Source organism: Pristiophorus japonicus, chromosome 11 (assembly GCF_044704955.1).
Source record: "Pristiophorus japonicus isolate sPriJap1 chromosome 11, sPriJap1.hap1, whole genome shotgun sequence".
Classification (NCBI taxonomy): Eukaryota; Metazoa; Chordata; class Chondrichthyes; family Pristiophoridae; genus Pristiophorus; species Pristiophorus japonicus.
The window spans coordinates 114,314,512-114,337,945 of NC_091987.1; the positions used below are offsets into that span (position 1 = coordinate 114,314,512).

General features: G+C 47.9%; 1 protein-coding gene across 7 annotated transcripts in view; it reads left to right on the forward strand.

The window, feature by feature from the left end:
* Window positions 1–23,434, forward strand: part of rab9a (RAB9A, member RAS oncogene family) — a 90,852-nt gene that overhangs the window by 57,815 nt on the left and 9,603 nt on the right. For 2 of the 7 annotated variants that reach the window (XM_070893885.1, XM_070893891.1), the window contains exon 1: window positions 13,746–13,840. The exons of 3 other annotated variants lie outside the window; for them this stretch is intronic. The gene's annotated coding sequence lies outside the window, so the exon portion shown is untranslated. Of the gene's footprint in view, window positions 1–13,745; window positions 13,851–14,132; window positions 14,666–23,434 lie in introns of those variants that run through there. 2 more of the 7 variants (XM_070893887.1, XM_070893886.1) reach the window with 2 other exon arrangements.

Consider the following 23,434-nt stretch of genomic DNA (forward strand, 5'->3'; position numbering starts at 1 on the left):
GGACATAAAAAGGCAAAGTCCAGTGAGATAAGAAGGGACCTGACCCAAATTAACAGGATGACAGGTCAGCAGTGGGAAATCTTCAAATATAAGATGGATAGATTACAAAATAAATATATTCCTATAAGGTGAAAATGAGGTGCATCAAAGAAGAATAGAAAGATTAAAACTACACTATATGATTAAAATTAGGGTAACAACGTTAAAGGAACTAATGAGGAATATAGAAAGTAGGTAGGTGAGAGGAAGATTAGAAGAACTAAAAGGGAATATGAAAAGGCTAACAGATAATGTAACATAGTAAGGCTGAGGAATTCTCACCCCGCTCTCAAAATTGGGGATACCGCCCCTGAGAGGAAGTGGAGCACATTTCCTCTCTGGGGTGAACGGGTCGTGAGCGAGGCGCAGCGCTATGCACTGGGCTGCGTAGCACTGCCGCGTAAGAGGGGCTCTCCCCTTCATTAAAGGGGAGGGCCCAAGCTGCCAATTTTGTGGAGCCCTACCTGGACCACCGGAGAGCAGAATGTCGGACTGCCAGAACGCAGCATGGACCCCGCGTTCAAAGCGGCAATGGGCCGCGACAAGTAGGTCGGCACATTTTTTATTGACCCGCCTGCCACCTCCCTTTTAACTTGCCTCCTGCCACCTCGTTTACATCCCCTGAAGTTGTCGCTGTCCTCGCCCGGCGAAGCTTCAGGGGATGCGGACAATTTCTGTTCAGGGGCAAAAACGGGGCGTTGCGCACGTTGATAATGTCATCATCGCCAGCGCAAACTTCCACAGAAATTAGCCGCACCCAGACAAAATGTCAGGGCCCCTAACGGGAGGTGCAAACCACCCCAATTTCTCCTCCTAAGGGTTTTCATAAACATATAAATAGTTAAAGCAAAGGTAACATAGTAACAGTTTCAGGCAGAAGAATATAGTATGACCAAGCCTACCTATCCACTGTATTCTCTTGATGCATTTAAAATAACCCTGAATCCCAGCAATGCTCTGCGATGAATGTAGGAGTCTAATTGAGAAGGATTAAAGTATGGCAAAGATAGTAAAATAAAAAAATAAAAATTTGCGTCAATTTTTTCAAGTGATGTTGGAAGTGTGAATGGAGGTATATTGGATATGGAACAATTATTAAAGATAACTCCTGCCTGGCCTCCCACATTCTACACTACATAAACTTGAGGTCATCCAAAACTCATCAGCCCGTGTCCTAACTCGCACCAAGTCACGATCACCCATTACCCCTGTGCTTTCTAACCTACATTGGCTCCCGGTTAAACAATGCCCCTTTTTCAAAATTCACATCCTTGTTTACAAATCACTCCATGGCCTCGCCCCTCACTATCTCTGTAATCTTTTTCAGCCTCACAACCCCACAAGATGTCTGTGCTCCTCAAATTCTGCCCTCTTGAACATCCCTCATTATTACTGCTCAACCATCGGTGGCCGTGCCTTCAGCTGTTGGGCCCTAAGCTATGGAACTCCCTCCCTAAACCTCTCCGCCTCTCTACCTCGCTTTCCTCCTTTTAAAATGCTCCTTAAAACCTACCTCTTTAACCAAGCTTTTGGTCTGCTGCCTTAATTTCTTCTTTTGTGGCTCAGTGTCAAATTTATCTGTTTTGTCTTATAACACTGCTGTTGAAGGGCTTTGGGATGTTTTACTGCATTAAAGGCACTATATAAATAAAAGTTGTTGTTTTGAAAACATTAGCAGAACACAGGGTAGATAACTCACAAGGATCTAATGGCATATATCCTAGATTGTTGAAAGAAGTCAGAGGAGAGATAGAAGAGGCTCTGGCCACAAATTCTTCAACGTTCCTTAAATATGTAAATTGTGGCATTGAACAGGGGAGTAGCCAATGTACAGCTTTGTTCAAGAAGGGAGAGAAGAATAAACCAGATAACTACAGAACAGATAGTCTAATGTTAGAAATGGGCAAACTCTTAGAACCATAATTCATGATAAAATCATCAACATTTAGAAATGCATGGATTAATCAAAGAAAGCCTGTTCAAGGGAAGTCATGTTTTACAAAATGAGTAGAGGAATGATAGACTTTAACCACATTGAGCAGTGCACATCCCTATGCTAGATGTGTGAAGGCCAGGCTCCAGTAGAAGGTACAACAAGGCAGGTCGCTTCAGACCAGTGTCGGAGCTAGGTTCGGCTTATTGGGGGTATCTAACTCGAGATTTGGCTGACTTGACAGTAAAGGGACCAAGTTGCAAACTGGAGAATGCTGACTTAGCCAATCTGAAACTACACAGACTTGCAGGCTGAACCTGAAGGTCGAAAACACAGCTTCCTAGAAGCAAAATGGAGACAGTCCTCCAAAGCTGTGTTGGCTGAGCTCAAAATGAATATGGAGGGGGTGGGGGGGCGGAGGGGTCATGACCCCACTGGCTCTGCCGCTGCTTCGGGCATGTCCAAGTAAGTGTACTTCTGTTGGAATATATAATTCCTGGGCTGCTTACGGGTGGGTGCACGTCTCCCTTTCCTCTGTCCTAAGGAATTTGTCTTCGTCTGACAAATCCAGAACAGCCAATGGCAGGAGTAGTGGAATGCCTGCCTATGCTGATCACTCTGCTTGCAGCTATAGGGGACAAAAGGTTGCACCAAGTATGCTGATGTTGAATGTGTGCACTGAAAAAGAGTTGAATTGAAGAAAATCAGCAAGCACCACACTGGATACAATACACAAAGTTTCGTTGGGCAAGTCATAAACAGCAATCAAAATGCACCTCTCAAAAATATTGTAACCTAGTTTTAAGTGGCGGAGTTTTGGATTGAACAGCTACAAGCTCTCTCAGTGCTCATTTTATATGGGTGCTAGGTGATCAAGGAGTTGCACCTCAGAAGACCATAGGTAATCATTGTGGGACCAATTTAAATAATTCTGTCAGATCTTTTGAGGCCAGCAAAAGCATGTAGTGCTGCCTCAAAGACTTCATAAACCTCTTCTCCTGTGAAATCAGGAGTTCAACTCAACACATACTAAGGCCTATCAGCCCGATTCCACAGACGTCGAATACTGCCGCTCCTCGACTATGACATTGGTTCTTCCGGCTCTCATTTGAGAAATCAATCTACAAGGATTGCATTTTAATTGAAAAATGAACAGCTAGTTTTATAGCAGATATATAAAGACATGATAATGGCAAACTGTGGTGTCTGGACAGCATTGACTCTATTAAGACTAAGATTATGATGTTGCTTAATGACCTGCTGATAAATGTTAATTGTTCATAGCACTTTATGATTGTTTTTCCAGACACACATGTCTGATAATCAATAGTACTGGTTTAATAAAAAGGAAGAGTTGCTAATGCTCAAAATGTGAAATGCTGGAAATAGACAGCAGGGTAATCAGCATCTGTAAAAAGAAGCAATAAGTTATGATGTTTTCTGCATGTATATTTCCTTGGGACTTTTTATTTCCGATTTCCAGCATTTGTAGACCTAACAGTCTTAGCCTAATGGACTTCTTTCCAAAATACTTGATGCATGGCCACACAAAGCACATTTTCTAGCATGTAGTTTCAGAAGGTATTTTGAGGGTGGTATCTTTCTTTAAAAAACCTGTTTTAAACTACGAAATGCAGAACAGAGTGCAGATCCATAAACCGTCAACAAAAATACATAATTTTAATCAAAAATAAGCATTGTTTTATTGAAAAAGCTATCCAGGGGCCCATTGTGTCAACATTAGAAATTCCTGGGTAATGCAGATGCCAGGTGTCATTGTTCATTAATGTGAAATGCAAACATTTCCCATTGTTGATGGCAGAACTAAGAAGTTCTAACTATTAGGGAAGACTGAACAGGCTGGGGCTATTTTCTCTAGAGAATAGAAGTCTGAGGAGTGATGTAATAGAAGTATTTAAAATGATGAAGAGTTTTGTAGGATAGATGTAGGGAAGATGTTTCAACTTCTGGGGAGTCCATAAACAGAGGACACAAATATAAGACAGTCACTAATAAATCCAATAGGGAATTCAGGAGAAACTTCTTCACCCAGAGAGTGCTTAGAATGTGGAACGCGCTACCACAGAGAGTAGTTGAGGTGAATAGGAAGATGCATTTAAGGGGCAGTGAGATAAGTACAGAGTTAAGATGGCCGCCGGGGTGGCAGCTCCCTGCGGAGCTCCTCTGCTAAAACAACTTTAACCTCGTCAGCTTCCGTCATCCGACAACTTTTTACCCTCACCCTCCCCTCTCCCACTGTCTAAACTTCCCCTAGCCTTAATAGATCCTAATAAGGGGTCCATTTTCTTAATAATTTACCTTAAACACTAATCCTACAAACCCCACAAATTCGGGTCTACCTCAGGCATGAACCTTCCCTCCAAACGCCCACGCCTCTCATCGGCAACTATGACCAGACTACCAGACTTCCAGCGACCGAGCCTCCTACAATGGCGACCTGGACCTGGACCTCTTTCTTCAACGTTGATCCTTGGCGATGCCTGGTGAGCTAGGTGAGCCTCCACTCAGGCGATCGGGCCCCCTCCAGCGGCGATCGGGCCCCTCCGGCGGCGATCGGGCCCCCTCCAATGGTGATCGGGCCATTCCCAACAACAATCGGGCCCCCTCCAGCAGCGATCAGGCCCCCTCCAGCAGCGATCAGGCCCCCTCCAGCGGCGATCGGGCTTCCTCCAATGACGGCGGCTGGGCCTATCCTCCTCGGCGGCGATAGGGCCTCCTCCTCTCCAACAATAATGGCTGACCTCCCCTCCTCCTTCAATGGTGGCTGGACCTCACCTCCTCAACGGTGGCTGGACCTCACCTCCTCAACGGTGATCGGGGCTCTTCCCCTTCAGCGACGACTGGGCCTCTCCTTCACCATTGGTGACCTGACCTCTTCTCCCCCCGCACGTGGTGAGTACCATGGCTGTGACTGTCATGTATGTAACCATCACACAACTGTAACCTTCATGTAACTGTAACCTTCATGTAACCACTGCACACTGTACATATATCCTAGAAATGCACACCTTGACCACAGGGGGTGAACTTGTGGGAGACACTCCTCACCTGGGCATTCAGGTATTTAAAGGGAGGTCCCACGCAGGGTCATCACTTCTTGGTCTTGGGAATAAAGATCAAGGTCACGTAGTGACTGTCTGCAGTACATGTCTCGTGTGATTTTGTAGCAAGGTGCAGGGACACCACAGTGACCACCCTGACCTTCCACACTGAACTCCAGCGGACCGCTGACCCTCTCAATGCCTGCCCCCAATCAAGCTGCAGGCCACCTACCATCAAGTGCGTTACCCAGCGTCGAGCTTGCGGCCAACATCTCGCCGTAGGCAACTAGGCTCATACAGCAGTGCCTGGTCTCCAGTCATCTTGGACCCCCTTGCCACTGGACCAAGACCTTGCTGAGCTAAGTCCGTGTGGTAGTCGGTGTGCAATGATCACCCCACGCTAAAAGAACTCATGCACAGGCATCTTCCACTCATCTAATATGAAGTTCGGGACCTGGAACGTCAGGACCCTCATGTGTAAAGTCCTGACCCTGCAGTACAGACTTACACGAGGCACATGCTGAAGTCATGGTCATTCAGGACCTGCACCTTTATTTCATAGCTCTGGAATGCCTCACTTGCCTGAGACCTGCCTTTATATGCCTGTGTGGGACAGGTGTGCAGTGTCTCCTGCAAGTGCACCCCCGGTGGTAAGGTATACTTGTGGTTACAGGTCATATCTAGTTACAGTCATGTATAGCATGGTAAGATAACAGTTACAAACAGTGGTATGAGATACATGACATCACCCTCCCACAAGGTCTTATTGTCTTTATAGATTCAGTCTCTCAGGTGGTCTACACTCTCGCGTGGAGCGTCTTAGTTGTGGTTCAGTTGTTTGCCTTGGTGCCTGTTTTTCTTTCGGTGTGATTGCTGGTATCTCGCCTGGGCTGTCTGTTTCGTTCAGTATGATTGCTGGTATCTCACCTGGGCTATCTGTTGAGACTGCCCTTTCCTCAGGTTGTTCCCTCTGTCTGTCCACCAGGTGTGGTGTGAGTTCCACGTTGTAGTCTGCCTCTGGTTCTGCAGTGTTGTTGGTGAATCTACTTTTTTCTTGGTCTACATGCCTCCGGCAGGTTTGGCCATTGTCCATTTGTACAACCAGTAGCCTGTTTCCTTCCTTGCCTGTTACTGTCCCTGGTGCCATAGTTTAGCACAAACACTTTGTCCCCTATCTCATTCCACCTCCCCCTCGAATTTCGGTCATGGTACTCCACTTTGAAAATGCATCAACGACTACAAGGAACATTTTGCCCATGAATGGGCCCGCATAGTCTACGTGCACCCGCGACCATGGTTTGGTGGGCCAGGGCCAGGGGCTCAGGGGGGCCTCCCTGGGAGCATTGCTGAGTTGGGCACAAATGGTGCACCGTCGGACGCAGAGCTCCAAGTCCGCATCAATGCCAGGCCACCTGATGTGGGATCTGGCTATGGCCTTCATGAGAACGATCCCTGGGTGCTCGCGGTGGAGCTCCTGGACAAACGCCTCTCTGCCTCGCAAAGACATGACTACTCGGCTGCCCCACATCAGGCAGTCTGCCTGTAGTGATAGTTCATGCATGCGCCTCCTGCCTCTGCCCAGTCACCAGTTAAAACACATTTTTTGACTAAGGATAACGTGGGGTCGCTGGTCGTCCAGGCTCTGATTTGGCGGGCCGTCATGGGCGAACCTGTGGACTCAAAGGCATTGATTGCCATGACCATCTCACAGTCCCGTTCATCGGACCCTTCCGTGGTCGCCAATAGTAGCCTGCTAAGTGCGTCGGCACAGTTGTCTGTGCCTGACCTGTGCCTTATTGTGTAGGCGTAAGATGCCAGCATGAGTGCCCACCGCTGAATGTGCGCCGAGGCGTTGCCGTTTATTGCCTTGCTCTCGGATAGTAGGGACATGAGGGGTTTGTGGTCGGTTTCTAACGCGAACTTGGCCCCGAAAAGGTATTGGTGTATCTTTTTGACACCGTACACGCACGCGAGCGCCTTCTTCTCCACCATAGAACTAGCTTTTTACCTGGGTCAAAAAAAGTCAAAACACTGTTGGAACATAGAAGGTTGCGTGCCTTATTGAAGGCGCGTTCCTGGGCGTCCCCCCCAAAACCAATCGCACCCCTTTCTGAGTAGCACGTGGAGAGGCTCCAGCAGCATGCTCAAGTTCTGCATAAAGTTCCCAAAGTAATTGAGTAGCCCGAGAAAGGCGCGCAGTTCCGAGACATTCTGGGGCCTGGGTGCCTGACGAATTGCTTCGGTTTTGGATTCTGTTGGGCGGATTCCATCAGCAGCAATCCTTCTGCCCAAAAATTCAACCTTGGGCGCGAGAAACAGACACTTGGATTTCTTAACTCTTAGGCCTACCCGATCCAATCGCTTTAGTACTTCCTCCAAATTGTGGAGATGGGAGTCGGTGTCCCTGCCCGTGATTATGTCACCTTGAAACACAACCGTCCCCGGGATGGACTTGAGCAGACTCTCCATGTTGCACTGGAATATAGCAGCTGCTGTCCTGATGCCGAATGGGCATCGATTGTACATGAAAAGGCCTCGATGTGTGTTGATGATGGTGAGTAGCTTAGACTCTTCAGTCAGTTCTTGTGTCATATACGCAGATGTGAGATCTAGTTTTGAGAAAAGTTTTCCTCCAGCCAATGTGGCAAATAGATCCTCCGCTCTGGGCAGCAGGTATTGGTCCTGTCGGGAGACTCTGTTTATGGTAGATTTGTAATCCCCACACATTCGTACGGATCCATAAGGCTTCATGACGGGGACGATGGGACTTGCGCAGTCGGTAAATTCCACGGGTGAGATAATGCCTTCCCGCAGAAGCCAGTCCAGTTCATGTTCAATCTTTTCCCTCATCACATAGGGCACAGCTCTAGCCTTGTGATGGACCGGTCTAGCATCCTGTGTGATGTAGATTTTAACTTTAGCCCCTTTGAAGATGCTCACACCTGGCTGAAAGAGATGTTCAAATCGACTTAGAACTGTTGAGCAGGAGGTCCGTTCCTCTGACGACATGGCGTGCACATCATCCCATTTCCAATTTAGTTTTGCCAGCCAGCTTCTCCCCAACAGTGCTGGGAGATCTCCGGGGACAATCCACAGGGGAAGCGGGTTCACCGTCCCTTTGTGTGTGACTGAGAGCATGGCGCTGCTAAGGACTGGGACAATTTCTTTGGTATAGGTCCTTAGTTTGGTGTCGATCCTTGTGAGTTTTGGTCTGTTGCTTTTGTGCGGCCACAGCTGGTCAAATTGTTGGATGCTCATGAGAGATTGACTCGCTCCCGTGTCTAGTTCCATGTTGATGGATATCCCGTTGAGTAGGACCCTCATCATTATTGGAGGCGTCTTGTTGTAAGAACAGTAGACATTGATCGTGTTGACTCGCTGTACCTCGGTGTCCCGGGCACTGTCCCCACCTTCTTCTGGTCCGCTTTCCGACCCTTCCGATTCGTATACCTGTCGAGCTGCTGTTTTTCTGCACATGCGGGCCAGATGCCCTGTACAGTTGCAGTTTCTGCAAGCGGCATGCTGAAATCGACACCCCCTTGATGAGTGCCTTCCCCCACATCTCCAGCACAGACCGCTTCCATTGTTTCCGAAGGATGAGCTGCGTCTGGCTGATCTCTCTTGAGCTTCTCTCAGTTTGTAGTTGATTGCTCGCATTGTGGGTTGATGAGGTGCGAACGGCCGTTCATGTGGCCCTTGATGGCTTCTGATGCCACTGCCTGCTGTTGAAGGCCTGCTCTCCTGCCTTTCTCTGTGTGTGGGGGTAGGGGCTTGTTTCACGCTGTGAACCCCTTGTTCCAATGTTTCGTTAGTTGTCGTACCTGCAGTATAGATCAACCTCGTTTCTTTTTCTCCTGCCAAGAATGTCTGTGCGACCAGTGCTGCTGCCTCTAGGGTCAAGTTCTTGGTCTCTGAGCTTTCGGAATATGCCTGCGTGGCCTATTCCTTCAATAAAAAAGTCTCTCAGTACTTCTCTCCTTAGTTCATCGGAGAACTCACATAAACTAGCCAGCCTCCGAAGTTCCGCCACAAAGTCGGGTATGCTCTGGCCCACACAGCGTCTGTAGTTGTAGAACCTGTGTCTGGCCATGTGTAGGCTGCTCACTGGCTTCAAGTGGTCTCTCACCAGTGTGCTTAACTCTTCAAACAACTTGCTTGCTGGTTTCTGGGATGCCAGCAGGTCCTTCATTAAGGCGTATGTTTTCGAGCCACAGCTGGTCAAGAGATGGGCTCTTCTCTTGTCTGCCTTATCATCGACCAACCAGTCTTTGGTTACAAAGCTTTGCTGGAGCCTTTCTATAAAGTCCTCCAGCATTGTATTTCTCATCTGAGCCGTTGGTAGCCATTCTGTGGATTCTGTGATCCCGTAACTCGTCGCCACTGTAAAGTCCTGTCCCTGCAGTACAGACTTACACGAGGCACATGCTGAAGTCAAGGTCACTCAGGAGCTGCACCTTTATTTCACAGCTCTGGAATGTCTCACTTGCCTGAGACCTGCCTTTATATACCTGTGTGGGACAGGTGTGCAGTGTCTCTTGCAAGTGCACCCCTGGTGGTAACGTATGCTTGTGGTTACAGGTCATATCTAGTTACAGTCATGGTAAGATACAGTTATATACAGTGGTGTGAGATACATGACATCATGGACAACTCCAACAGCGACAGGCCAGTATGCCGCACCGCCATAGTTGCCCGAGAACTTAGACGATTTGACATCGACATTGTTGAGGCCAATTCACTAAATATATTCAAAAAGGAGTTAGATGAAGTCCTTACTACTAGGGGAATCAAGGGGTATGGTGAGAAAGCAGGAATGGGGTACTGAAGTTGCATGTTCAGCCATGAACTCATTGAATGGCGGTGCAGGCTAGAAGGGCCGAATGGCCTACTCCTGCACCTATTTTCTATGTTTCTATGTTTCTATGCCCTAAGCGAGACCTGGGAGGCAGGGGAAGGCCAGCTCAAGGAACATGGTGGAGGTTACACCTTTTTCAGGAAAGGAAAACCAGAGGAAGAACGCTGCTTTCATGGAGTCGGCTTTGCCGTCAAAAATGAACTAGTTGGCCGCCTCAAAGACTCCCCCTGCGGGGTTAACGAATGCCTCATGACCCTTCGCCTTACCCTATCCTGGAACCAATGCGCCACAATCATCAGTGCGTGCGCCCCAACACTCGATGCAACGGATGAGGCTAAAGAGGGTTTTTATTCCATCCTCGAGACATCCCTGTCCCACGTCCCCAAGAACGACAAATTGATCCTCCTAGGTGACTTTAATGTCAGGATCGGTAAAGACACAGCCCTCTGGGGAGACGTGATTGGCAGAGAGGGGGTAGGGAAATCCAACTCCAACGGCACCCTACTCCTGACAAAATGTCTGGAACCTGAACTCCTCATCACCAACACCCTGTTCCACCAGAGGGACAAATGCAAAGCATCGTGGCAACACCCTCGCTCCAAACACTGGCACCTGCTGGACTATGTCATCGTCTGAGCCAGGGATCGCAAGGATGTGCGCATCACCCGCGCCATGACAGGAGCTGACGACTGCTGGACGGACCATCGCCTTATCCGTTCCATCATCAATATTAACATAGCTCCAAAGCAGAGAGCACAGTAGAAGCAGTGCTGCAAAAAAGTTAACACTGGGGCACTTAAAGACCCTATATAGCCAGCGCCTCACAGCCATTCTGGTGTGCCTTGATGACCCTGAGATGCTGAATGCCCACAGCGCTTGGTCTGCCCTCCAGGCCTCCATAACCAGTGCTTGTGAAGAGGCACTTAGTTACTCAACCAGAAAACACCAGGACTGGTTTGATAAAAATGATCAGGAGCTCCAAGAGCTAATAGATCTAAGCGCAGAGCATTTCTGAGCCTCAAGCAACAACCCAACTCAGGAGCAGCAAAGCAACATCACAGATGGCTCAAGGCTGAGATCCAACAAAAAACCCGGGACCTAAAGAACAGGTGGTGGATGGAGAAAGCGCGAGTGATAAAACAACTAGCCGACAGCCACGACACGCGAGGATTCTTCATTGCAGACAAGGCCACCTATGATCCAAACTCCCAAGGCCCCACCCCACTCCTGGCCAAGAACGGGGAAACACTCATCAAGGACACCGAGGCAGTCAGGGCCCGCTGGAAGGAGCACTTCGAAGATCTCCTCAATCGAGACTCTGCCTTTGACTCGAGTGTTCTCGACTTCATCCCATAGCAGGCGACCCGCCACCAACTCAGTGAAACCCCAACGCTGCACGAGATAGGAAAAGCCATAAAACAGCTCAAGAATAACAAGGCTACGGGAGCGGATGGAATCTCTGCTGAGGCGCTAAATATGGCGGAGAGGCGCTGCTAGCACAGATACATGACCTCATCTCTCTCATTTGGAGGGAGGGGAGCATGCCGGGAGATCTCAGAGATGCAGTGATCGTATCCATTTTTAAAAAGGGGAATAACTACAACTCCCTGCTATCAACCACTGGAAAGGTTGTCGCTAGAGTTCTCCTCAATCATCTTCTCCCTGTGGCCACAGAGCTCCTCCCGGAATCACAGTGCGGATTTCATCTCCTATGGGGAACAACGGACATTATCTTTGCAGTACGACAACTGCAGGAAAAATGTAAGGAGCAGCGCCAGCCCTTATACATGGCCTTTTTGATCTTACAAAGGCCTTTGACACTGTCGATCGTGAGGGGTTATGGAGCGACCTCCTCTGTTTTGAATGCCCCCGAAAGTTTGTCAACATCCTACGCTTGCTCCACAACGACATGCAGGCCATGATCCTTGCCAACGGATCCATTACAGACCCATTTCACATCCGTACCGGGGTCAAACAGGGTTGCGTCATCGTTCCAACCCTCTTCTCAATCTTCCTCACTGCCATGCTCCATCTCACTGTCGACAAGCTCCCCGCTGGAGTGGAACTAAACTACAGAACCAGTGGGAAGCTGTTTAACCTATGACGCCCCCAGGCCAGGTCCAAGATCACCCAAACCTGTCACTGAACTGCAGTACGCGGATGACGCCTGCATCTGCACACATTCTGAGGCTGAACTCTAGGATATAGTCGATGCATTCACCAAGGCATATGAAAGCATAGGCCTCACGCTTAACATCCGTAAGACAAAGGTCCTCCACCAGCCTGTCCTCACTGCACAGCACTGCCCCCCAGTCATCAAGATTCACGGTGCGGCCCTCAGCAACGTGGACCATTTCCCAAACCTTGGGAGCCTCTTGTCAACAAAGGCAGACATTGATGCGGAGATTCAACATCGCCTCTAGTGCGCCAGTGCAGCCTTCGGCCATCTGAGGAAAAGAGTGTTCGAAGACCAGGCCCTCAAATCTACCACCAAGCACCAAGGTCTACAGGGCTGTAGTAATACCCGCCCTCCTGTATGGATCAGAGGCATGGACGATATACAGAAGACACATCAAGTCGCTGGAGATATATTACCAACGATGTCTCCGCAAGATCCTGCAAATCCCCTGGGAGGGCAGATGCACCAACCTTGGTGTCCTCGCCCAGGCTAATATCCCCAGCATTAAAGCACTAACCACTCTCGATCAGCTTCGCTGGGCAGGCTACTTAGTTCGCATGCCAGACACGAGACTCCCTCAGCAATTGCTCTATGCGGAGCTCTTTCATGGCAAACAAGCCAAAGGTGGGCAGCGGAAACGTTACAAGGACACCCTCAAAGCCTCCCTGGTGAAGTGCGACATCACCACTGACACCTGGGAGACTCTGGCCGAAGACTGCCATTCTTAAGAACATAAGAAATAGGAGCAGGAGTAGGTCAAAATGCCCCTTGAACCTGCTCCGCCATTAAGTAAAATCATGGCTGAACTTCTGCATCAACTCTACTATTCTGCTCTATCTCCATATCCCTTCATTCCCTTAGTGCCCAAAAATCTAGAGACTTCAGTCTTGAGTATACTCAACAACTGAGTATCGACAACCCTCTGGGGTAGAGAATTCCAAAGATTCACAACCCTGAGTGAAGAAATTTCTCCTCTTCTTAGTCCTCTGCTCAGCCAGTGGCTCAGTGGGTAGCACCCTTGCCTCTGAGTTAGAAGGTTGTGGGTTCATGTCCCACTCCAGAGACAAAATGTGCAATGCTGAGGGAGTGCTGCACTGTCGGAGGTGCCGACTTTCAGATGAGACGTTAAACCGAGGTCTTATCTGTCATCTCAGGTGGATGTAAAAGATCTCATTGCACTATTTCGAAGAAGAGCAGGGGAGTTCTCTCCAGTGTCCTGGCCAATATTTAAACCTCAATAAACATCAGTAACAGATAACTGGACAATATCATATGCTGTTTGTCGGAATTGGCTGTCGCATTTCCTACATTACAACAATAACTACACTCCAAAAAGTACGTTATTGGCTGTAAAGCGTTTTGGAGCATCCTGAAGTCTTGAGAGGCGCTACATAAATGCAAGTCTTTCTTTCTCATCTCGGTCTTGTGTGAGTCCAAGACAGTGAAAAGCTGCAATCAACGCTGGTCACGGCTGACTTCCACATTGAGACACACAGTTTGCAATAGATGTCAGTCACTGGGCAGAAATAGCAGTATGTGTGAGTGACTGGCTGGGTGGGGTAGAAGGGAGCCGGCTGGCTGGCGGTCACATGACTCCCCGGGTTCCTGGCGTGACTGTCACCTGAGGGGCGTCACGTGCGCTCGCTCGCGGGGCGGCCGTTCACGCGCACCCCACCGACGTAACTTCCGGCGTTGGGGCCGCCGCTTGCCCGGATGTAGTTTGGTGGCGAGTGCATAGTGAGCGAACGGGAGAGCGGCGGGCCGGGAGAGTGGTGAGTGGGGGTGAGAGAGGGCCGGCTGGGCGAGTGGTGAGTGGGGGTGAGAGAGGGCCGGCTGGGCGAGTGGTGAGTGGGGGTGAGAGAGGGCCGGCTGGGCGGACAGCGCTGCGCTGCGTGTGTGTAGGGAGCTCCAGGGAGCAGCGAACAGTGACGGACACTCGGTGAACTTTGTGGCGTCTCTACCTCCCCCCTTCCCTCTCCCCCCTTCCCCCTTCCCCCTCCCCTCTTCCCCCTTCCCCCTCCCCTATCCCCGAAGTCGCCGTCTGACTGACTGTTTCTGTTGCGCATTAGTTATAAACACAACAGGCAACGGCCTCGTTACCCCGAGCGCCCGCCTCACCCTCCTGCACACACAGCACGGCAACATTACGGGGCAATGTGTGGGAGCAGGGCTGGGGCCAGGGCAGTCGGTGCAGCACTGTACTGTATGTCTATATACACACACACACACCGGGTGCTGCTGGTGTCCATTTCGTGTGTTTAGTGGCGTACCTTTATGTTTATAAAGAAAAAGGTCACCTGAAAGCAGGCAGTCCCGAGCTAAAGCACTTGGGCACTGTCAGTCGCTACCTTGCCGGCGGGGCCATGTCAGGACAGTTAAAGGCAGCATTGGTTTGCAATCTGGGCAGGGATTTTTCACTTGAGAGTCACTGTTTGCGCTGGCTGTCGGTCTGCTTTAATTCCTGTCTCGGGCTATGAATTCATATCATTAGTGTTGGTACAACACAAGTGCACCAATAAAGCAACGTACCGCAGACGCTGGGACACTCAGCAAGTTGGGCAACGTCTGTTGGGAAAGAAAAAGCGTGGATGGTTCAGGTTCGTCAGATTGCCAGTCTTCAAAATCCTTTAGACTGAAATACTAAAAAGCAAAAAGAGTGTATAGTGAGGAAATTAGACTTCATTCTGTCATTAGTGGTGTTGTCCAGTTCATTTTTTGACTCGTGATTATTTAGATGTAGTATTTGGTGTAACTCATCACCTGAATGTAGTGTACAAATATTTACTTGCCACATCTGGTTGCCAGAGTCTGCTTTCAGGAATTCTGTTAGTTTTTTCAGCATTTGTCTGTGAGAAGGGCAAATTGTATTGGTCTCTACAGGATACTTTTTGTGCTGAAAATGCTCAGATTGTAGCAGATCATAGTGTTGCAGAGCACCACATGCCAAAAAGCAGTTGTGCATTCAAATTGGCTCACAAACCTACTTTAGTGAAAGGTGTGATCAACTGATCAATCAATTGCTTTGGAGGCTGGGGAGACCAGGAAGGCAACAACATCTTGTATAGTGGGTTTCACAGAAAAATGTCCTTACACACCTCAAGTATTTAATCAGGAAAAGTAGATGCTGAGCCAAAGGAGGAGATAATAGTTGGAGTAAGCAGAAACTTGGTCACAGGTAGGTTTTCTAGAGCGGAGGCAGAAAGGTTGCAGGAGGGAATTGTAGAAGTGGCTGAAGTGGGGCAGGTGGAGGTAGCGGTGTGTACAAAAGGCAAGATTCAGAGAATTTTGGGGGAATTGTAGATCTGAAGGAGGTTATGGGGTCAGTTGCTCTGCTCTGGGTAGTAAACACTGGTTTAGTCTAAGACAATGGTCGTGGAGTGGGATCGAATTGGAGTTGAGGGAACATAGTTTCTATTAGGGGCCATTGGCAATGGTTTTGTTTTCATGTTTCATGATCGTGGCGGAGGTGCGGCAAAAGGGGTACAGGGCCCAGAAGAGTTGAGGGCCCAGGGGCAGCATGGACTAGCCCACACTGCGTGCAGCAGAACAGGTCTCTAGTCCTGGTTAACCATGGCCACTGGATAAAGGCCGAGCTCTGTCAAGCCTGTGTGGTGGCTAATGTGCAACAGTTACCACACGTTTTATTTTAAAAAAAATCCACACACAGGCATCTTCCACCCCTTGAGTTCAGGACTGGAATATTGGGTCCTTCATTAAAACATCTGAGAACTCATCCCTTCTGGTGTGGAAGCAAGTCATCCTCATTCATGGGACTGTCTATGATGATGATGAGTAAATTGCAGGTCATTCACAATTGAAAGTCGGACATGCAGTCATGTCAACACAGGAGTAGAGGTCGAGAAAGGTGGCGGGGAGGTAGAGCTGGGTATCCTTAGCATACACATGGAAGCCAGATGTGCTCAAGTTCATGCTGCTTTGTCTTAAATGAAATGGAGGGCATACCAGAGAGTTAAGAGATGGGAGAGAGTTATGATTTTTATTGGGATAAGGGCATCAAAGCTGCACATGAGGGAGTGGTTGTGCAGATCGATTGTTGCAGAAGTATTGTGGCAAATGGAAGGCCAAAGGCTAGACAGGTGCGATTTAGAAAGTGCAATTATAAGTGACTGAGAGGAAAGGGTTTTTTTTTTAAAAACAGGATTGGAACAGAAGGAAGTGGAGAGCAGTGAAGTCAGAGGAGAGGGCAATGGGAGCTGAGATGAAGATTGAAATCACCAAGGATATGGAGTTGCTCAGTGCAATCCAAGGGTGGATATTTGTACAAAACTCTGAGGCTTGGGGTTGGGTGGTGAGGGGTGAAATACGGTTAAGTGCTCAAAGGAGAAGGTAACAGAGGAGTAGAGGGAGAGACCCAAGCGTGATTTGGTGTTGAGGATCACTCCGCTACCACGATGGTTTGGGCTGGTGAGGTGTTGTCATCCGTGAGCTAAGTTTCAGGATATCCATGCAATAATCCACAATAAGGTTGGCATGGTCCTTGATCGCAATTAAATGGATTTTCTAGAAAGAAATATGGAGAAGGAGTAATGATTGGTCCACTGGGAGATCTAAGGCAACAGTGGCGGGTAGGGTGCGATGGATGGGGAGGAGGTTGATGAGGTTAGCTGCAGGTGCGCTAGGTGGAAATGTTAGCGAGAGGACCATGGGATAGTTTGGGTTGGTGCATATGAGGTAGCAACGAGTGCCTGCCTCAGTGGGCCTTTAATGAACTGCTGAGAGGTTCAGTGGGTAATCAGGATTCAAGCATGGAACAGCTGCAGAGGTGTAGAAAGGGAGAGGTTTAGTGGTTGAGGCAAAGTATCCAAGAGGGGAGAAGAGATTTCTATGTTTTTTTCTATGATTGAATGATGGGGAAAGGAGAAGAAAAAAGCTTGCATTTATGTAGCATCTTTCTTTGCTCAGGACGTCTCAAAGCGTTTTACAGCCAATGATGTACTTGTTATATGTAGTTACTGCAGCCAGATTGTGCACAGCAAGGTCCCACAAATTGCAGAGATTATGACGAGGTAACCTGGTGAGAAGAGCCTGAGAGAGGCAAACAAAAGGAATAAAAGATGCAAGTAATGGGCTCGGGTCTGAAGCAGCATGCACATGCAAATAGTTAGGGAATTCAGGTTTCACAGAAAATATTGTCTGCATTAAGTCTCTCTGAAAATAGTAACAACTATTAAGAGTCGGTTGTGCACTAAGATAAATCTCGTGGCAGCTAGTGACATAATCCAAAAATGAAGCAATTGCTGAGAACTTAGCACAGACAGAGCAGTAGCCCTTGGGGGTTAAAGGAGAACTCGATTGCCTTATTGCAAAAATGGAAATGTATATCTGATCAGCAGCCCCGCTCCCTCTTCCTTATCTAAATGTTGCCAATCACACAGGCTAACTTCCATATGTACACTGATACCCAGCTCGACTTTGTCACTTACCTTAATCCTACCAGTGCTTCTGTGCTGAGATTGCAATCAATGTACCCTTTAATTTTTAGGGGGTAACACAGCCCCTTTAACGGGCTGCGTGGCCCATTCAAACCTCAATGCATGCGTGGATTTGTGCATTGTAAAGTTGGTAAGCAGCCTGCGTAGTACCTCGAGGTGGCTGCGCAGCTTAACGTGAATATTGACCACGACTTTCTTCAGCTGAACATCGGGAAGACTGTAGTCACTATTCTCAGTGCCTAATTAAACTCTGCTTACCGAACGCTGATTTCATCCTCCTCCTTGATCTATCACTCGGGCAGAAGAACACGGAGTCCCATTTGACCCTGAGCTTCAAACCTCACATCCTCTTGGTCACTGTGGTCACTCCCATTCTCAAACTCTCCTGGCTTCCTGTCCCTCCCAACACATCTTAATTCCTTGTGCTAATTTTCAAATGCTCTGTGGCCTTGCTACACCATACCTCTGCAACCTTACTTGAAATATAGTTTTCCACCTGTACCCTTCTGTCCTTCGACTCTTGCCTCCTGTGCAACCCTCCCTCCACCCAACAATTTGGGACACAACCTTCAGTCTCTCTGCAATTTCCTCTCCACATGCCTCTGGCTCTCCTCAACCTTTTAGAAATCTTAAGTCTTCTCTTTCTCCAAGTTTCCTAAAAAAAAATCTTGGCTTGAAAATGTGTTCATCCTACTACTTTGTAAAGTGCCTTGGGATTTTTTGTGCATTAAAAGTGCTACATAAGTGCAAGTTTTGAAATGACTCCAGACAGGTCGTCATCATCACAGGCAGTCCCTCGAAGACTTGCTTCCACTCTAAAAGAGAGTTCTTGGGTCCAATACGGGAATTACAGTCTCTGTCACAGGTGGGGCAGACAGTCGTTGAAGGAAAGGGTGGGTGGGGAGTCTGGTTTGCCGCACGCTCCTTCCGCTGCCTGCGCTTGCTTTCTGCACGCTCTCAGCGACGAGACTCAAGGTGCTCAGCAGCCTCTCTGATGCACTTCTTCCACTTAGGACGGTCTTTGGCCAGGGAGTCCCAGGTGTTTATCAAGGAGGCTTTGAGGATGTCCTTGGAAACGTTTCCTCTGCCCACCTGGGGCTCGCTTGCCGTGTAGGAGTTCTGAGTAGAGCGCTTGCTTTGGGAGTCGTATGTCAGGCATGCGATCAATGTGGCCCGCCCAATGGAGCTGGTCGAGTGTGGTCAGTGCTTCGATGCTGGGGATGTTGGCCTGATTGAGGACACTAACGTTGGTGCATCTGTCCTCCCAGGGGATTTGCAGGATCTTGCGGAGACACCGTTGGTATTTCTCCAGCGATTTGAGGTGTCTACTGTATATGGTCCACGTCTCTGAGCCATGCAGGAGGGCGGGTATCACTACAACCCTATAGACTATAAGCTTGGTGCCAGATTTGAGGGCCTGATCTTTGAATGACCTCGCCCTTGCTGATGGGCTCCCAAAGTATGGAAAGTGGTCCACGTTGTCCAGGGCCGCACCGTGGATCTTGATGACTAGGGGGCAGTGCTGTGTGGCGGGGTCAGGTTGGTGGAGGACCTTTGTCTTATGGATGTGTAAGGCCCATGCTTTCGTACGCCTCGGGGAAGCTGTTGACTAAGACTTGGAGTTCAGCCTCTCTGCGCAGATGCAAGCGTCGTCCGTGTACTGTAGCTCGACGACAGAATCTTGGCTCTGACCTGGAGGCGACGAACGTTGAACAGATTCCCATTGGTTCTGTAGTTTAGTTCTATTCCGGCGGGGAGCTTGTTGAGTGTGTGGTGGAGCAGTGCAGTGAGGAAGATCGAGAAGAGGGTTGGCGCGATGTCTTGACCCTGGTCTGCATGTGGATTGGATCTGTGTTGGATCTGTTGGTCAGGATCATGGCTTGCATGGCGACATGGAGCAGGCGGAGGATGGCGACAAACTTTTGGGGGCAGCCGAAACGGAGGAGGACGCTCCATTGTCCCTTGCGGTTAATGGCGTCGAAGGCCTTTTGTAAGGTCAAAGAAGGCCATGTACAAGGGTTGGTGCTGTTCCCTGCATTTCTTTTGCAGTTGTCACGCCGTAAAGATCATGTCCGTTGTACCCTGTAATGGACGGAATCCGCACTGTGACTCCGGGATGAGCTCCTCAGCCACAGGGAGAAGACGGTTGAGGAGGATTCTAGCGATGACCTTCCCAGTGGCTGATAACGGAGATTCCTCTTTAGTTGCCGCAGGCGGACTTGTCTCCTTTTTTAAAGATGGTCATGATTACTGCACTCTGAGATCTCCCAGCATGCTCTCCTCGAGAGTCATTTCAAGTTTTGAAATGACTCCAGACAGGTATGTCAAGTTGGATTGCGTTAGTTCCACTGTGGAGACTAAGACAGTGCATCAAGACTTGGCTGATCCTGCTCCCCTCTAATCTGACTCTAAACTCTGGTTATAATCATCCTAGTTTCCTTAGTAATTTCATCTGATCTCTGCTATGGCAGTAGGCAAAGATGAATACATAACTGGTGAGAATGGAAATTCTGAAAAAGGTTGGTGGGTCTCATCAGAGTTGGGAATGAGTGTTCTACAAAGTATATACCTGGCTATTGAGGCAATATTGTCATTTTTAAGTACGTTTTCATTGCTGCAAGGTCCAGTGTATCAGCTGCACTAATTTTACAGCTGACATTCTGGTTAGAATCTTCTCACCAGTTATGTTGTATTCCTACATTTGGAGGATCATAGAAACATGCATAAAAATTGAATTAAGCAATTCAAGTAAAATAGCATGGGAGGAAAAAAATGAACAGATTATTTGAGTTAAATTACTTAGGATTAACAGGAGTCGAATGTAAACAGTTTTGTTTTCTAGTCTTGCACATTGAGAATTTTAGTTGGGAAAGTTCCAGTGATGACTTCTATAGGTAACCACTTTTGTTCGCTAAGAGTAATACCCTGTACTCGTCAATCTCCTTTCGGCATTGCACACGGAGTCAGGACCAAGTGTAGTCTTTGGGTGACGCTGAGTTTGGGGACCAGGACTAATTTGGACAAGGTGTGCAAATGTAATTCAGTTCTCATTTTAAAGTCATATATTCTGCCCTTAGTTTTGTAATACTTAGATTTGATTATTTGTATAGCGGAATAAAGAAGTTTATATCAATTTGGAAGTAGAGTTGGTTAGAGCACAGGTGTTTTCTGTGGTACAAAATGAGGGGCCAGCGGAAGGACGGAAGAGCTTGCAATTATGTAGTGATTTTGATAACCTCAAGATGCTCAAGTGCCTCACAGCCAATGAAGTACTTTTGAAGTGCAGTCATTTTTGTAATGAAGGCAAACGTAGCAAGGTTCCAAAAATAGCAATAAGGTAATTGACCAGATGATCTGGAGAATCAAAAACTGAGATGCCAGCACTGTGGAAGGGTGGAATTACAGTATATGTTTACATGGATAGCTGTCATTATAAATGTGGAAATGGGAATTTTTAATACAAAGTTGACAAATTTAAAGGGATTGAAGATTTTGTAGACAGAAGAAATGTGCAGTTGTAAAATTGTAAAATATATCATTCATATTTTGTGCTTGAATTGTGCAGCATCCACTGCTAGCAAAATGGGCAGTCATGCAGGTTACCTGCTCCAAGGTGTCTTCCAATACTGTTCTGAAACACAATTCAAGAGTGGCTTGGGATGATCTTCCTCCCATGTTTTCCTTCCTTCCTTTAGGGGAATTCTGATGCTCCAAAGGTGGTATGGCTGGGATTGGAAACCTGTGTCCCATGTTTTTTGCATTACTGTTCTAAAAGGGCGTGCCACCATGCTGCTCTGTTGCACATGATTTTACATAATATAGTATATCAAATGGATTATGTTCCTCCTCACTCTAACTTCCTGACTAAGGACCGTTCCCAGGCATCCTCAGATGTTGGCTGAGAGAGATGCTGAGAGATACATAAGCAGTGTGCAGATTACGTTGTTTTCTGGTATTTGCAAAATATATAATAGGCTGAAGTTCAGCACTTCAGTAGAAGACAAGATACCACTCAGCATGCAGGATAAATGTCACATCAACAAGCTCAGATGAAACAAATTGACTCAATGGATTAACAAATTAAAAGCAATATAAAGAGGGAAAAATGACAACTACCGATCCTGCAAAGGGAAAGAAATTCACTGGGGTGATTATAATATGTAGAAACAAGTTAAAGGGGCAGAACAAAAGCATATCAGAGGCTAAACTTCACAGTAAAAACATTCTTTCAATGCTAAAGCAGTAGGAGGACAGTCAGAAGCAGTGACAACCACAAAAGGTGCAAATATAATTGAAATTGAGGATAAACATAAGAAAATAGTCTGGATGATTACCTCCTCAAAGTATTGATAAGGCAAGAAATAAATAACATGTCCTCCCCTGAGGTAACCAAAGTAAAATCAATAACTTCAATACAAACGAGATACAGTCCGATAGAAGCTAAAAGGGCTCAAAACAAATCGGGAATGGATGGTATTTATCCCAGAGTGCTGAAGAGAATAGGGAGGTGTTTGTGAGTCACTGAAACCCATTATGAGGGAGACACTGGAGATGTACCAGCAGATTGGAAACAGGCCTGTGTGGTGCTTGTATTCAAAGGCTGATAAAACAAGTACAGGTGCATTGGTCTCACTTTAATTATTTGTATGTGTTATCAGGAGTAAATTTGAGGGTCTGTACAATAGTAACCTAGCAAGCCACTCAGTTGTAACAAACCGTTACGAGAAACAATAAGAACAATAAAACCGGACGGACCATCCGGCATCGATCTTGGCTACGGACACAACAACGGCACACCCAGCCCAGTCCTCCTCACCAACATCTGGGGACTTGTGCCAAAATTGGGAGAGCTGTCCCACAGACTAGTCAAGCAACAGCCTGGCATAGTCATACTCACAGAATCATACCTTTCTTCCAATGTCCCTGGCTCCTCCCTGGGTATGTCCTGTCCCACCGACAGGACAGATCCACCAGAGGTGGTGGCAAAGTAGTATACAGTCAGGAGGGAGTGACCTTGGGAGTCTTCAACATTGACTCCGGACCCCATGAAGTCTCATGGTTTCAGGTCAAGCATGGGTAAGGAAACCTCCTGTTGATTACCACCTACTGCCTTCCTTCAGCTGATGAATCAGTACTCCTCCATGTTGAACACCATTTGGAAGAAGCACTGAGTAGCAAGGGCAAAGAGTGTACTCTGGGTGGGGAACTTCAATGTCCATCACCCAAGAGTGGCTCGGTAGCACAACTGCTGACCAAGCTGATCGAGTCCTGAAGGACATAGCTGCCAGACTGGTCCTGCGACAGGTGGTGAGAACCAACACGAGAGAGAAACCTACTTGACCTCATCCTCACCAATCTACGTGTCCATTACAGCATTGGTAGCAGTGACCACCGCAGTGTCATTGTGGAGACTGAGTCCTGTCGTCATACTGAGGATATCCTCCATCATGTGTGGCACTACCACCGTGCTAAATGGGATAGATTCAGAACAGATCTAGCAACTCAAAACTGCCCATTAGCAGCAGCAGAATTGTATTCCAACACAATCTGTAACCTCATGGCCTGGCATATTCACTCTACCAGTACCATCAAGCCAGGGGACGAACCCTGGTTCAATGAGGAGTGCAGAAGAGTATGCCACCAGGGGCAGCACCAGGCGTACCTAAAAATGAGGTGCCAACCTGGGGAAGCTGCAACACAGGACGGCATGCATGCTAAAAAGCAGAAGCAGCATGCCATAGACAGGACTAAGAATCCCACAATCAATGGATCAGATCAAAGCTCTGCAGTCCTGCCACGTCCAATCATGAATGGTAGTGGGCCATTAAACAACTAACAGGAGAAGGAGGTTCCATGAATATGTCCATCCTCAATGGTAGAGCCCAGCACATGAGTGCAAAAGACAAGGATGAT